Source organism: Theropithecus gelada, chromosome 8 (genome assembly GCF_003255815.1).
Source record: "Theropithecus gelada isolate Dixy chromosome 8, Tgel_1.0, whole genome shotgun sequence".
Classification (NCBI taxonomy): domain Eukaryota; kingdom Metazoa; phylum Chordata; class Mammalia; order Primates; family Cercopithecidae; genus Theropithecus; species Theropithecus gelada.
In genome coordinates, this window is record NC_037676.1 from 6521330 (window position 1) to 6533547 (window position 12218).

The following is a 12218-nucleotide window of genomic DNA, read 5'->3' on the forward strand; positions in this document are numbered from 1 at the left end:
ACTCACTTCCACAGAGTTCTGCCCTGAGGAAACTGGCAATCCAACCAGATAGAGAGACCTGAAACTTCAGTAGACCCAAGACACCTGAAAATTATGAAGCATAGCTATTTATTTCAAGGAAATTTGTTCAATTCCCATTTCATACTTGTCAAGTAATATAAACTGTGCGTTTTAGAACCCTCTTTAAAAATAATAAGTTGACGTCCTCTCAAGCTTGGGTGTTTGGTCGGTGGGGACCCACGCGGGTTCAACATGCTTATCAAGAAGTGTTATTTCTGTTCGGGGCCCATCTACCCTGGTCACCGCATGATGTTCGTCCGCAACGATTGCAAGCTGTTCAGATTTTGTATATCTAAATGTCATAAAAACTTTAAAAAGAAGCACAATCCTCCCGAAGTTGGTGGACCAAAGCATTTCGGAGAGCAGCTGATAAAGATCTTACAGTGGATAATTCTTTTGAATTTGAAAAACGTAGAATTTGAAAAACCTATCAAATACCAGCGAGAGCTATAGAATAAATCTACGGATGCAATGAAGAGAGTTGAGATCAAACAGAAAAGCCAAGCTAAATTTATAATGAACAGATGGAAGAAAAATAAAGAGCTACAGAAAGTTTAGGATATCAAAGAAGTCAAGTAAAACATCCATCTTCTCCGAGCCCCTCTTACAGGCAAAAGGTAGTAGGTGGAAGAGAAAATGGTACAGAAGTTACAAGAGGATGTGGAGATAGAAGATGCTTCTTAAAAATCTCTGTAACCATTTCTTTTATATACATTTGAAAATGCCCTTTGGAAACTTGGAACTGCTGAATTTTTAGTTTATTTTTTACGTAAGTTCACTTAAATGAAAAGTGATTAAAATATATATCTCTCCTACATTGCTGTCTACAAAACATCAGATATTACGGATGTTAGATTGCAATTCAGTGTTAAATCTTCACTGATAGATGTATTTATGTAAATCATAAAAAATCTACTTCTAACTATAGAAGTGAATTGTGGACGTAAAATGGTTACGTCATTTGGCTAATGACGTTAGGCAGTGTTTGTATAAAAACTAATGGCAAAAATTCGTGGCTAGGGATGTATAAAATAAAATATTCTTTGCAATAAAATATTCCCTTTGTTAATGTTATAGAAGGGAGGATACAACAAGGAATTAACAATTTGTATGACAGCGTCAAATATTATTTAGATTTTAGTATTTCCTGTTTTGGTTTATTTGCAGCTCAGGAGAGCCTAACGACATTGTTTGATGAAGCCTCATTGTGCTGGACTGTTTTGACCTGGTTTAACCCTTCTGATAGGGAGTTGTGGATGTTGGGGTGAGCACTGAATAATCTTTACCTGGAGTGACATTACGCTGTAGAATTTCCACATTGGAGAATATACAGTTCTAACTTGTGATTTCTGGTAGAACCAACTTTATTTTTCTAGCCTAGCAATGATCTAGAAGCAGAGGAATCCTAGCGCCTTTTAAAAGTTATTATGTGGTTTTCTTTTAAAAACCTCTTGTTTTTGAAAAGTAGAATTTATGGGTACAACATCTGTTCGTTATTTGCACATAAAATAAAATCATTTAAAAAGTAAAAAAAAAAAAACAAAAAACTAATGAGGTGTTTGTAGTATTTACTGACTCCCCTAAATAAATTATCCTAAAATTCAAGAATCATATCAGACTTGTTCTGAGATGAAATCATAAATAATTGAAAGGGGTATCATATTTTTGTAATTTGATATAATTTTTGTTTGAATTTTGATTTTCATTTGAATTAACTTTTGTAATTTTTGTAGTATTCATATGACAGAGAACTAATGATTTAGATTTTTTAAAAAAGCCACTTTCCAAATATTCTGTTTAAGTCCCAAAGTGAAACTTAAAATAGTATTAGCATAATTAATATTACTGTAAATACTGCACTTACTAAAACTAAATAAGTAGGACCAGTTAGTTAAAATGTTGAAGGCGTTAACTTCATCATGAAAATTAACGTGAGACCTGAAGAAAGAGCAAGATGATTGGTGAACAAGAACAGAGTGAAATATTTTTATTGAAAAGAAATCTTGTAAAACAAGTGAAAGACAAAGACGCATTTTTTAAATCACAAGAAAAACGTAGGCTCTATTCAACTCCGTAAGTCTTCCATTGCCACTATTTACAAATCAATTTCTCCTTATAACTTTCCAAATGCTGATGAAATCACAGAAATTTAAAATCTAAGTGTATGTTTAAAACCTCTTGCGGACCAGTTTCCTTTCTAGCCCATAATGCTCTAGTTAAATATAAATGTCTATTTTTACAGTTGCTAATAGCAGATGTAAGTTCCATTCCCTTTGCTTTTTTTCAACTTTTATAGCAAACCTGAAAGGTTGGAGATAAAACTTTATACATTTTAAGTTTAGTTCAAGTAAAAACCGTTCCTTTTAAATTTTACAGTAATTGAAGGACTTTGAAAAAACATGCTCCATCTCAACTTTTAGTTAGAATTCTATTGAGGCCAGAAGTACTTGTTTTTCTTCCTTTTCAGGATACCAAAACAGAAAAATCTAACACTTGTGTGTTGACAATCTACTTTGAGATTTTGAAAGTCCATATATTAAAAAATGTTTTTAATACATAAAGTTAATTATCTTGCAATTTTATATATTATATAATATATAATACAATATTATATATAATACACACATATATATGAAATAACTTTTATTTAGAGAAGAACAGTGCTTTACCATCTCTTGTTAAGCTGATAGTCTATCTATTCTCTTCTTATACTAAATGATGCCGAGCCACTTCCTTACATAATAACACAGTAATATAACAAGTACATCTTCTATCGTGACCATTTTCCCCTCCGACATCTATTTACAGTGTGGTGGAGACAAATGCCTTTCTTGGTTTGTCATTGATTATTACCTGCCTTTTGAACCCTGGAGACATTTCTTAAATGTTCATCCTTACAAACGTGTCATCTTTCTGTGTTTTCATGGTGCTACTCAGAGCAGTACTTCTTGGCCACTTTGGAATTCATAAGGAGAAGGGGTAGAATAAAATTTTTAGTCAGTTTTATGATGCCTATTTGAAAAACTGAAAATGAACTGATTCTATGCAAAATAACCATCTTAAAATCTTCTTGGCTAATATAAATACTTGAAAGAGAGACTAATTTCTGCAGATCAATGACTGTCAACTGGAGAAGACAGCGTTTGATTTTCATGTTAATCACAAAAGTGTTCTTGGTTACAAGTAGATGAAAAACACTGATTTGAATGCTCTATTTTCATACTGTGATAATAATTCCTCATTATTTATTTTTCAATATGAGAAAAACTACTTACACTGACATTTTATATATATGATATATGTAAATATATATAATACATAATATAGTACTAAAATATATTTATATCATACATATAAAATGTCAGAGTAGGTAGTTTTTCTCATACTAAAAAAAGAATTCTTATCACACTGTAATATGTAATATCTTATAAAAGATTATATATAATATAAATATATGTAAGTATATTATATCTTATAATATTATATATACACACACACATACACGTATGTTGTCTGGGTTTTTCTTTTTTCTGGGAGGTTGAAGCAGGAGGGTAATGAATTATTATCTAATTTACCACATATATTTAACATTTTAAATTGCATATTTATTTCTAATTCTGGTACTGCACTATATTTTGAGATGCAATATAAATGAAAAGTCTACATTATATCCACCCTGTAGGGCTTTGGTAATTCAGTAGGAGTGAGGGACAACCAGTCACAGTAGTGGTGATTTCAAGCTGAGACACGTACCCTGAAGGGAGGAGTTTTGGAGATGTGAGAGCAGGGACCAGCTTGACCTGGAAGTGCTTGGCGGTCAGTGCTGGCATAGCATGAAGTCCCAAGAAGAACTTCCTGTGTGAGTGACACTACCTGAGAGCTACAATAGTTCACACTCTTAGGCACAGAAGCTTTCCCTGTACATGGAGCATGTCCATCAAGTAGGCATTTTTCTCTTGAACTCTCAAAGTAAAAATTGTTACAGATTTACCAATAAATGCTGGGGCTGGAGCGTTTTCATCTAAATACATAACCTGGAAATGATACCTTAATTTCAGAGTAGTGATGAGTGTAAACATTATTTCAAAATGCCTATAACATAATATGAAAATATCTGTAATTTTCCTTGGTAAGACACAAAGATACTGCCCATTCTTCTGTGGTTTGTTGTCTATATAATTGAAAGTAAACTCACCTGTTAGTTAAGGGTGGTTGAACATAAATATGTAATTATTTTTCCCATTTGAGTTCATGAATCTTATGAATATCCACAGATGACTTCAGTGAACTAATCCTAATGGAGAAAGTTCAAAGGTCTCTTCTTGTTGCCTAAATAAAGAATATCCGTACTCTAACTTCCATCTCTAGACTCCTTAGCTTTATAGCAATCTCACAGGTACTAGCATAATCTAAGCAGGGTTATTTATGTTTTCTTTTATATATATATACTCAGAAGACCAGTATCAAATGTGCAGATCCAATACCGGATGCCATTGAAACTTTTTAAAAAATGAAAAAAATACTTTTCTAGAAAAATTGCAGAAATCTAGTTTCCAAAATTTTCACATTAGAAGGTGGCTTCAGGATTATCTTTGACTTTCATGTGGGCATAATCAATGGGAAAACCACCGGGAGTTTCAAGAACGTTGTAAGTTATCATGTCCTCTTTATAGAGTAATCATGTTTTATTCTTGAGGACAGTTATGACGTGACATGCACACTTAAAACCTGAATGGAGATACTCATGATTAGAATCACATTTTCTGAGATCTTATTAAGTACTTCGTACTGTGCTAGGTATTTTACACATTCTAAACCCCAAAGAATTGTGCAAGGTCAGAGAAATGAGCCCTAATTTACAAATGTGGAAACTGAGGCTGAAGTTTGTCTGGCTCCTGTTGTGATTTTGATTCATGTTTTCCAAGTGTTTAATAGAAGTCATGCCTCCCAGGCATTTGATTCTATAGAATAGGACAGACAATATCATAAAACTTCTTTTTCTGCAGGGAGTATTTTGGATGCAAAGGCCTCCTTAGGAACAAAGCTTTACTATGGTAGACTCCTTCTAGAAATGTCTGGAAGCCGTTCTGTTTCTACCTTATGCGTTCAGTTAACCTCAGAGCTTCTCAAGTAATTAAAAACTATTCTCCTGCTTTGTTGTTGATGCATTTAATTTATTTTGATTCAGTTGGAAGGCTTTGTGATGAATACCCTTATCTAACTTGTCACTATCGCCTAGATTTTGGACTCCTGTGGCAAACTGTTACAGAGGCAGGATCGTGGAGTTGGTCTGGAATTTCTTTTTCCTGGTTATTCCTCTGAGGTGTCCTTTTATCAGACTGACCGCACTGAAGTGCTCATAAATGTAGTTGAACTGAGAGCTCTCATAAAGGGAAAATTCTCTCTCTCTCTTTTTACGCACTCACTCTTAGCAGCTCCATCCAATCATTGTTTGATGCATTAAACCATAGCATCAAACTCTTCAGAGTTCACGATGTCAATCGAAACTTTGTCTTGGGACCCCCAAATGACATATTTTATTTCATAATTATTATTTTCACCTGAATACCACTCTTCTTTATTTAACCAAACATATTAAACCCTATTCAAATCTATTCTCCATTTCCGTAAATGTTCCTATCTACCTAGTCACAAAAATCATATATTAGGAATATTCTTTTGTTCTTTTTCATGTATCTGTCTCCCCCGAATATCTGTCAACAATCCTGGCAGTTTTGCCAACAAATGGCATTTCAACATGCTTGAATTCTCTCCATCTCAACTCTAGCGTCTTATGTATTTATGCTACAATTTATTCATTTCAAGAAATGTATCTATAGCACCTGCTAGGCATCAGATACTGTTCTAGCCACAAGGGCATGATACTAAACAAAAGCAAACTTCTGTTCTCTTGGAGAGTACAGTGGACATTATGGAATGCCTTCAATTTGCATAATGGATACCAATAATTATTTTGGAGGGAACAATATATTCCAGTAACACCATGTTCTCTGTGTAGAGTTCTACTGCTAATTACTCTGATTTCCTTGAACATAACAGAATAGAATCAAAGTCTCTTCTGCTCATCTAACTAACTAGGTTTAACATAGGTCAAAATGAACTAAGAGTAAGTGAAACAACGTAAACTATTGACATTCACAGTATTTACATTATTCTTTAAGGGATTGCAGGTCTTGACTTGCATAATAATAATGCTCTACCCCAAAACCTTAAATTATATGCCATTTTGATAACTGTCTTGACTTAATACTCCTGTCTCCTTCAGTTACAACACAATTGTTTCGGAATAACTTGTATTGTTGCATGTTCTCAAAATACGGTGTTAACAAAAAAAGGTTATAGAATTTCAAATGCCAGTCAATCTAGGAAATTTGCCAAGTTTCACTGTTTGAGTTTAGAGAAACAGAATTAAGTTAGTCCAACTTTTGACAAAATCGAAGAAACAGAAATTTCTCTACAGAATTGTTTCTTTTCTATTTTGCCAACTCTGTGTTTCAACAACCATTAGGATTTTGATGAACATGCTTTTTTTTTTTTCATGAAAAGTACAGAAGCTAGCAGGCTGATAAGGTAAAAGCAATATTGTCATTTAAAACTACTTTCTCTAATTTTTTTCCTATTAACTTTCAGAATAGTTTGGTTCTGAAAATAATGGAGCAAACATTAAATTAGTATTTAATGTGTTATCAAAGATTTCAAAATCTTAAAGTAATTGATCTATTTTGGAATTATGAAAATACAGGCATACCTTAGAGATATGGCAGGTTAAGCTGCAGACAATAGCAGTAAAGCGAATATCACAATAAAGCATCATATAAATTTTTTGGCTTCTGAGTGCATATATAAAAGTTGTGTTTATACTACAGTATAGTCTAAGTGTCCAACAGCATTATGTCTACAAAAACAATGTACCTATCTTAATTAAAAATACTTTAGTGTTAAAAAATGCTAATGATCATCTGAGCCTTCACAAGTCATAGTGTTTTGCTGGTGGAGGGTCTATCCTCATCGTGATGGCTGCTGACGGACAAGGGTGGTGGTGGCTGAAGGCTGGGAGGCTGTTGCAATTTCTTAAAATAGGACAACAGTGAACTTTGTTGCATCGATAGACGCCTTTCAGGAGAGATTTCTCTGTAGCATGAGATTCTGTTTCTTACCATTTTACCCACAGTAGAAATTTAATCAAAACTAGAGTCAGTTATCTCGTTTCTTGCCATTGCTTTATCAACTAAGTTTAGATGCTGTTCGAAGTCCTTTATTGCCATTTCAACAATGTTCACAGCATCTACAGTAGGAGTAGCCTCCGTCTCAGGGAGCCACACTCTCTGCTCATCGTAAGAAGCAACTCCTTATCCATTCAAGTGTTACCATGAGCTCATGCAAATTCAGTCACATCTTCAGGTGCCACTTCTAACTCTAGTTCCCTTGCTATTTCCACCATATCTGCAGTGACTTCCAAGCAGTAAGTGTTTTGAACTCCTCAAAGTTAGCCTTGATAGTTGGATCAACTTCGTCCAATTCCTGTTAATGTTGACGTTTCGACTTCCTCCCATGAATCATGAATGTTTTAAATGACATTTAGATTTTGTCTAGAAAGTTTTCAATTTCCTTTGCCCCAGTTCATCAGAGGAATCAGTATGTCTGGCAGCTATAGCCTTTCAAAATGTATTTCTTAAATAATAAGACTGGAAAGTCAAAATTACTCCTTGATCCGTAGGTTGCAGAATGAATATTGTGTTAGCTGACAGGAAACAGCGTTAATCTCCTTGCATATCTTCACCAGAGATTTTAGGTGGCCAGATGCACTGTCAATCAGCAGCAGTAACATTTTACAGGAATTTTTTTTTTTTCCGGATCAGTAGTCCTCAACAGTGGGCTTAACGCATTCAGTAAACCATACTGTAGACAGATGCACTGTCATCCTGGCTTTATTGTTGTATTTATAGGGCACATGCAGAGTAGATTTAGCATAATTCTTACGGAACAGGAGGATTTTCTGAGTGGTTAATTGGCACTGGCTTCACCATAAAGTTACCAGCTGCACTAGTCCCTAACAAAGAGAGTCAGCCTGTACTCTGAAGCTTTGAAACCAGACACTGACTTCTCTCTAGCTATGCAAGTCTCAGGTGCCATTTTTGTCCAATGTAAAGCTCTTTTGTCTACGTTGAAAAATCTGTTTAGTGTATTCTCCTTTATCAGTTCTCTTACATAGATTTTCAGGATAACTTGCTGCAGCTTCTACATCAGCACTGACTGCTTCAAACCTGGCACTTTTATGTTACAGAGATGGCTTCGTTTTTTAATCTCACAACCAATCTCTGCTAGCTTCAAACTTTTCTTCTGCAGCTTCATCACCTCTCTCGGCCTTCGTAAGACTGAAGAGAACTAGGACCTCACTCCAGATTAGGCTGTGGCTTAAGGGAATGTCGTGGTTGGTTTGATCTTCTGTCTAGAGGACAAACACTTTCTCTGTATCAGCAACAAGGCTGTTTCCCTTTCTTATCATTCCTGTGTTTACTGGAGTATTATTTAATTTCCTTCAAAAATTTTTCCTTTGTATTCACAACTTGGCTAAATGTTTTACACAGGAGAGCTAGCTTTTGGCTTATATTAGCTTTCAGCGTGACTTCCTCACTAAGCTTAATCATTTCTAGGTTTTGATTTAAAGTGAGAGATGTGCGACTCTTTCACTCGAACATATAGAGGCCATTGTAGGGTTATTAATTTGTTTATTTTAATATTGCTGTGTCTCAGGGAATAGAGAGGACTGGAGACAGGGGAAGAGATGGGTGAATGGCCTGTTGGTGGAGCAGTCAGAACACATACATTGATCAAATACGTTTGCTGCCTTCTATGGGTGTGATTCATGCCACCCCAAAATAACTACAATAGTAACATCAAAGATCACAGATCATAACAGACATAATAATTGTGAAAAACTTTGAAATATTACAAAAATTACCAAAATGTGACAGAGAGACACAAAGTGAGTTTATGCTGCTGAAAAAATGGCAGTGATACGTTTGCTAATTCAGGGTTACACACAACTCCAATTTGCAAAGGATGCAATATCTACAAAGCACAATTAGGCAAAATGAACAATAAAACAAGATATGCCTGCATCTGAAATTTAGTTTTTATCTATATGTCACAACATGAAGTTATCATTTTAACTAAGAGTTTGAAGCTTTGCACTGCCCTAATGAAGGTTATATTTCCCAAAATGCTCTGGACATTGATATGCATCTGATCACTAAAACTTTTTTATATAATAAGCATTTTCATTTTTGTTTGCATACTTATTTCAGTACTTTCTTTATGCATTACTTCTTGCATTGACCAATTTGTTAACCTTCATAGGATATATTTTCAGGGTAATATATATTTTTAAAGAACTGCATAAATTCCAACCACATCCATTTATGAGAAAATATACCTTTCCCAATTTTTCAACTTTTCTCAAAAGTGAAAATTTGGCATAAGTTCAGCAGCACTGCATGACTCAGCATATCAATATCAAAATGTGAAACAGCACTTCTCCCCCTACTTGAAATTCTTAAGTATAACTTAAGGAAAAGTATTCATATTTATCTTTTAGGTTTCTTGCAATGCCCAGTGAAGTGCCTAGGCATTTTACAAATATCTGTTGAATGAATGAATGCAGCTAAAGCTCACTTCAGTGATGTTATGCATAGTTACACTTCAGAGTGACTTTCTTTTGCTTTGTTTAATGTACATGGCATAATTTTAAGTGATGAGAGGAGGGTATGTATTATCTATGACTTGTAAACACTTGACAATTGCTAAAGCACAATGTGGTGTATGATATATCACGTGATTGGACATTATATGGTCAACTTTCTCTGTTTTAGCATTGTTTCTTTTGAACTTTGCCTGATGACCAACAAATTAAGTATACTCAAGTATAAACAGTTTTCCTGCTAATTAGTATCAATTTTTTTCCCCATTTTAGACTCTCTCATTTTATTTTCACATTTTGATCAACAGGAATTATATTATTACATTTTCCAGAGCTGTGCCCTGGCAACAGATATTTTATCTTTTTCCCAAATTTAGTGAACGCCAAGTGTTAGATGTGGTGAAAAGAAAGCTATTTAGTGCTCTGCTCCCCCTCCTGGCTGAGTTTCATATTACAGTTTGAGTTTCTGAGTTTCATAATACAGGTTGAGCATTGCCGTTTCTATTGTAAAGTGATGTAACAGAAATTTCTAGCCCATATGTGCATTCGTAATCTTCTGTTAACATCCTGTTTGTGTTCAGATCCTTCTTTCATTTAAAATATACTTCATTATTATAGATTTGTTTGGATCCGGATTCAAACAAACCAGTGTTAAAATAGCATAATATTAGAAATCTAAAAAAAAAAAAGTAATTATGGAGTGGGTAGCAAGAAATTGTTGTTGATTTTATTAATTTAATACATATGTTATGGTTATATAGGAAGATGTCCAATTTTTGTAAATGTATGTTGATGTATGCAGGACTAGGATGACATAGTATCTGTTATTTGCTTCAAAGTACCCTATTTAAAAAGTATATTTAAAGGTCACTTTCATAGAGGTAGAGAGTAGGATGGTGATGGAAGCAGGAAAGGGTAGGAGGAAAAGGGGAGAGTGAGAGGTTGGCTAACAGATACAAGATTGCAGCCAGGTAGGAGGATTAAGCTATAATGTTCTCTAGCACTGCAGGGTGACTAGAGTGAGCAATTTGTTGTATATATTCAACTAGCTAGAAGAGAATATTTGGAACATTCTCAACACAAAGTTGATAAATGTTTGAGGCCATGGATTTGCTAATTACCTTTATTTGATCATAACATACCTATGTATCAAAATACCACACTGTACCCCATAAATATGTACAATTTTTTTGTGCCAATTAAAAATAATTACTGGGATCTATGTACCACACCATGATTGTAGTTAACAATATTGTGTTGTATAGTTGAAAACTGCTAAGAGATAGATTCTAAGTCTTCTCACCATACCAAAGAAAAAGTTAACTATGTGAAGTAATAGATGTATTAATTAATTTTATTATGGTGACCATTTCACAATGTCTACGGAACATATATCTCAACATATTGAGCTGTATACCTTAAATACATACAATTTTTATTTGGCAATAATATGTCAATAAAGTCATTAGTAGAAAAAGTAATTAAAAATATCTGATCATTTTTAATTGGATATATGGATCAAATGTAATAAAATGTGAAGTCACTATTCAAAATTTTGAAAAAACTTTGAGTCAGCATGATAGACATATGGGAGTCATTATAGTATTCACTCGACTTTTTTACATATCTGATATTTTCTTCCAAAATTAAGTTCTAAAATGTTTCTTGATTGTGATGATGAAGAAAGCTTCCACAACTGTTCCCTAGCAGAAATAATATTCACGACATTTGGGACTAAGGAAAGTGATTGAACTATTACTAAAGTTGAGACTGTGAAAAACACAAACAACACAGTTATTGTCTCAGATTTGATGGTAATGTCGATAATTCAGTAGATTTTAAATGCCCAGGGCATCAATCGTTTCCCCCATTCGCAACTCCTTTCAGAGCTCAATCAGAATGGAAATGAGCCCTGCTTCTGAGCCAGGAGGAAGAGGCAGGAGCGTCAGCCCTGGCTCTTATTTAAGGGAAGGACTTTGCGGCCACAGGGAGGTGACTATACAAACCCCATGGAGAGCCCTGCTGGAGCCGGGCTTGAAACCACTATGTCCTTTTCCTACTTATCTCCCTCCAACATAAATGAATTTGTTTTCATGTTAAACATTTTGAAAGGTAAACACACTTACTGTTGCATTACGTTGATTTAAATAAATCCAGGACAACAAAAATTATCTTGAAAGTCAAGGGCCCTTTAGGACCCAAATGCAGATGAGAAGCAACGTTGCTTTAAAAGATGGTGAAGCACTTCATGTCTAAAACACCAAAAGCAACGGCAGCAAAAGCTAAAATTGACAAATGGGATCTCATTAAACTAAAGAGCTTCTGCACAGCAAAAGAAACTACCATCAGAGTGAACAGGCAACCTACAGAATGGGAGAAAATTTTTGCAATCTACTCATCTGACAAAGGGCTAATATCCAGAACCTACAAAGAACTC

The 12218-nt window shown here is 34.4% G+C and overlaps 1 pseudogene; it reads left to right on the forward strand.

Moving 5' to 3' along the window:
- Positions 1–252: 252 nt before the first annotated feature.
- Positions 253–744, forward strand: LOC112629831 (annotated as a pseudogene).
- The last annotated feature ends 11474 nt before the right edge of the window (positions 745–12218 follow it).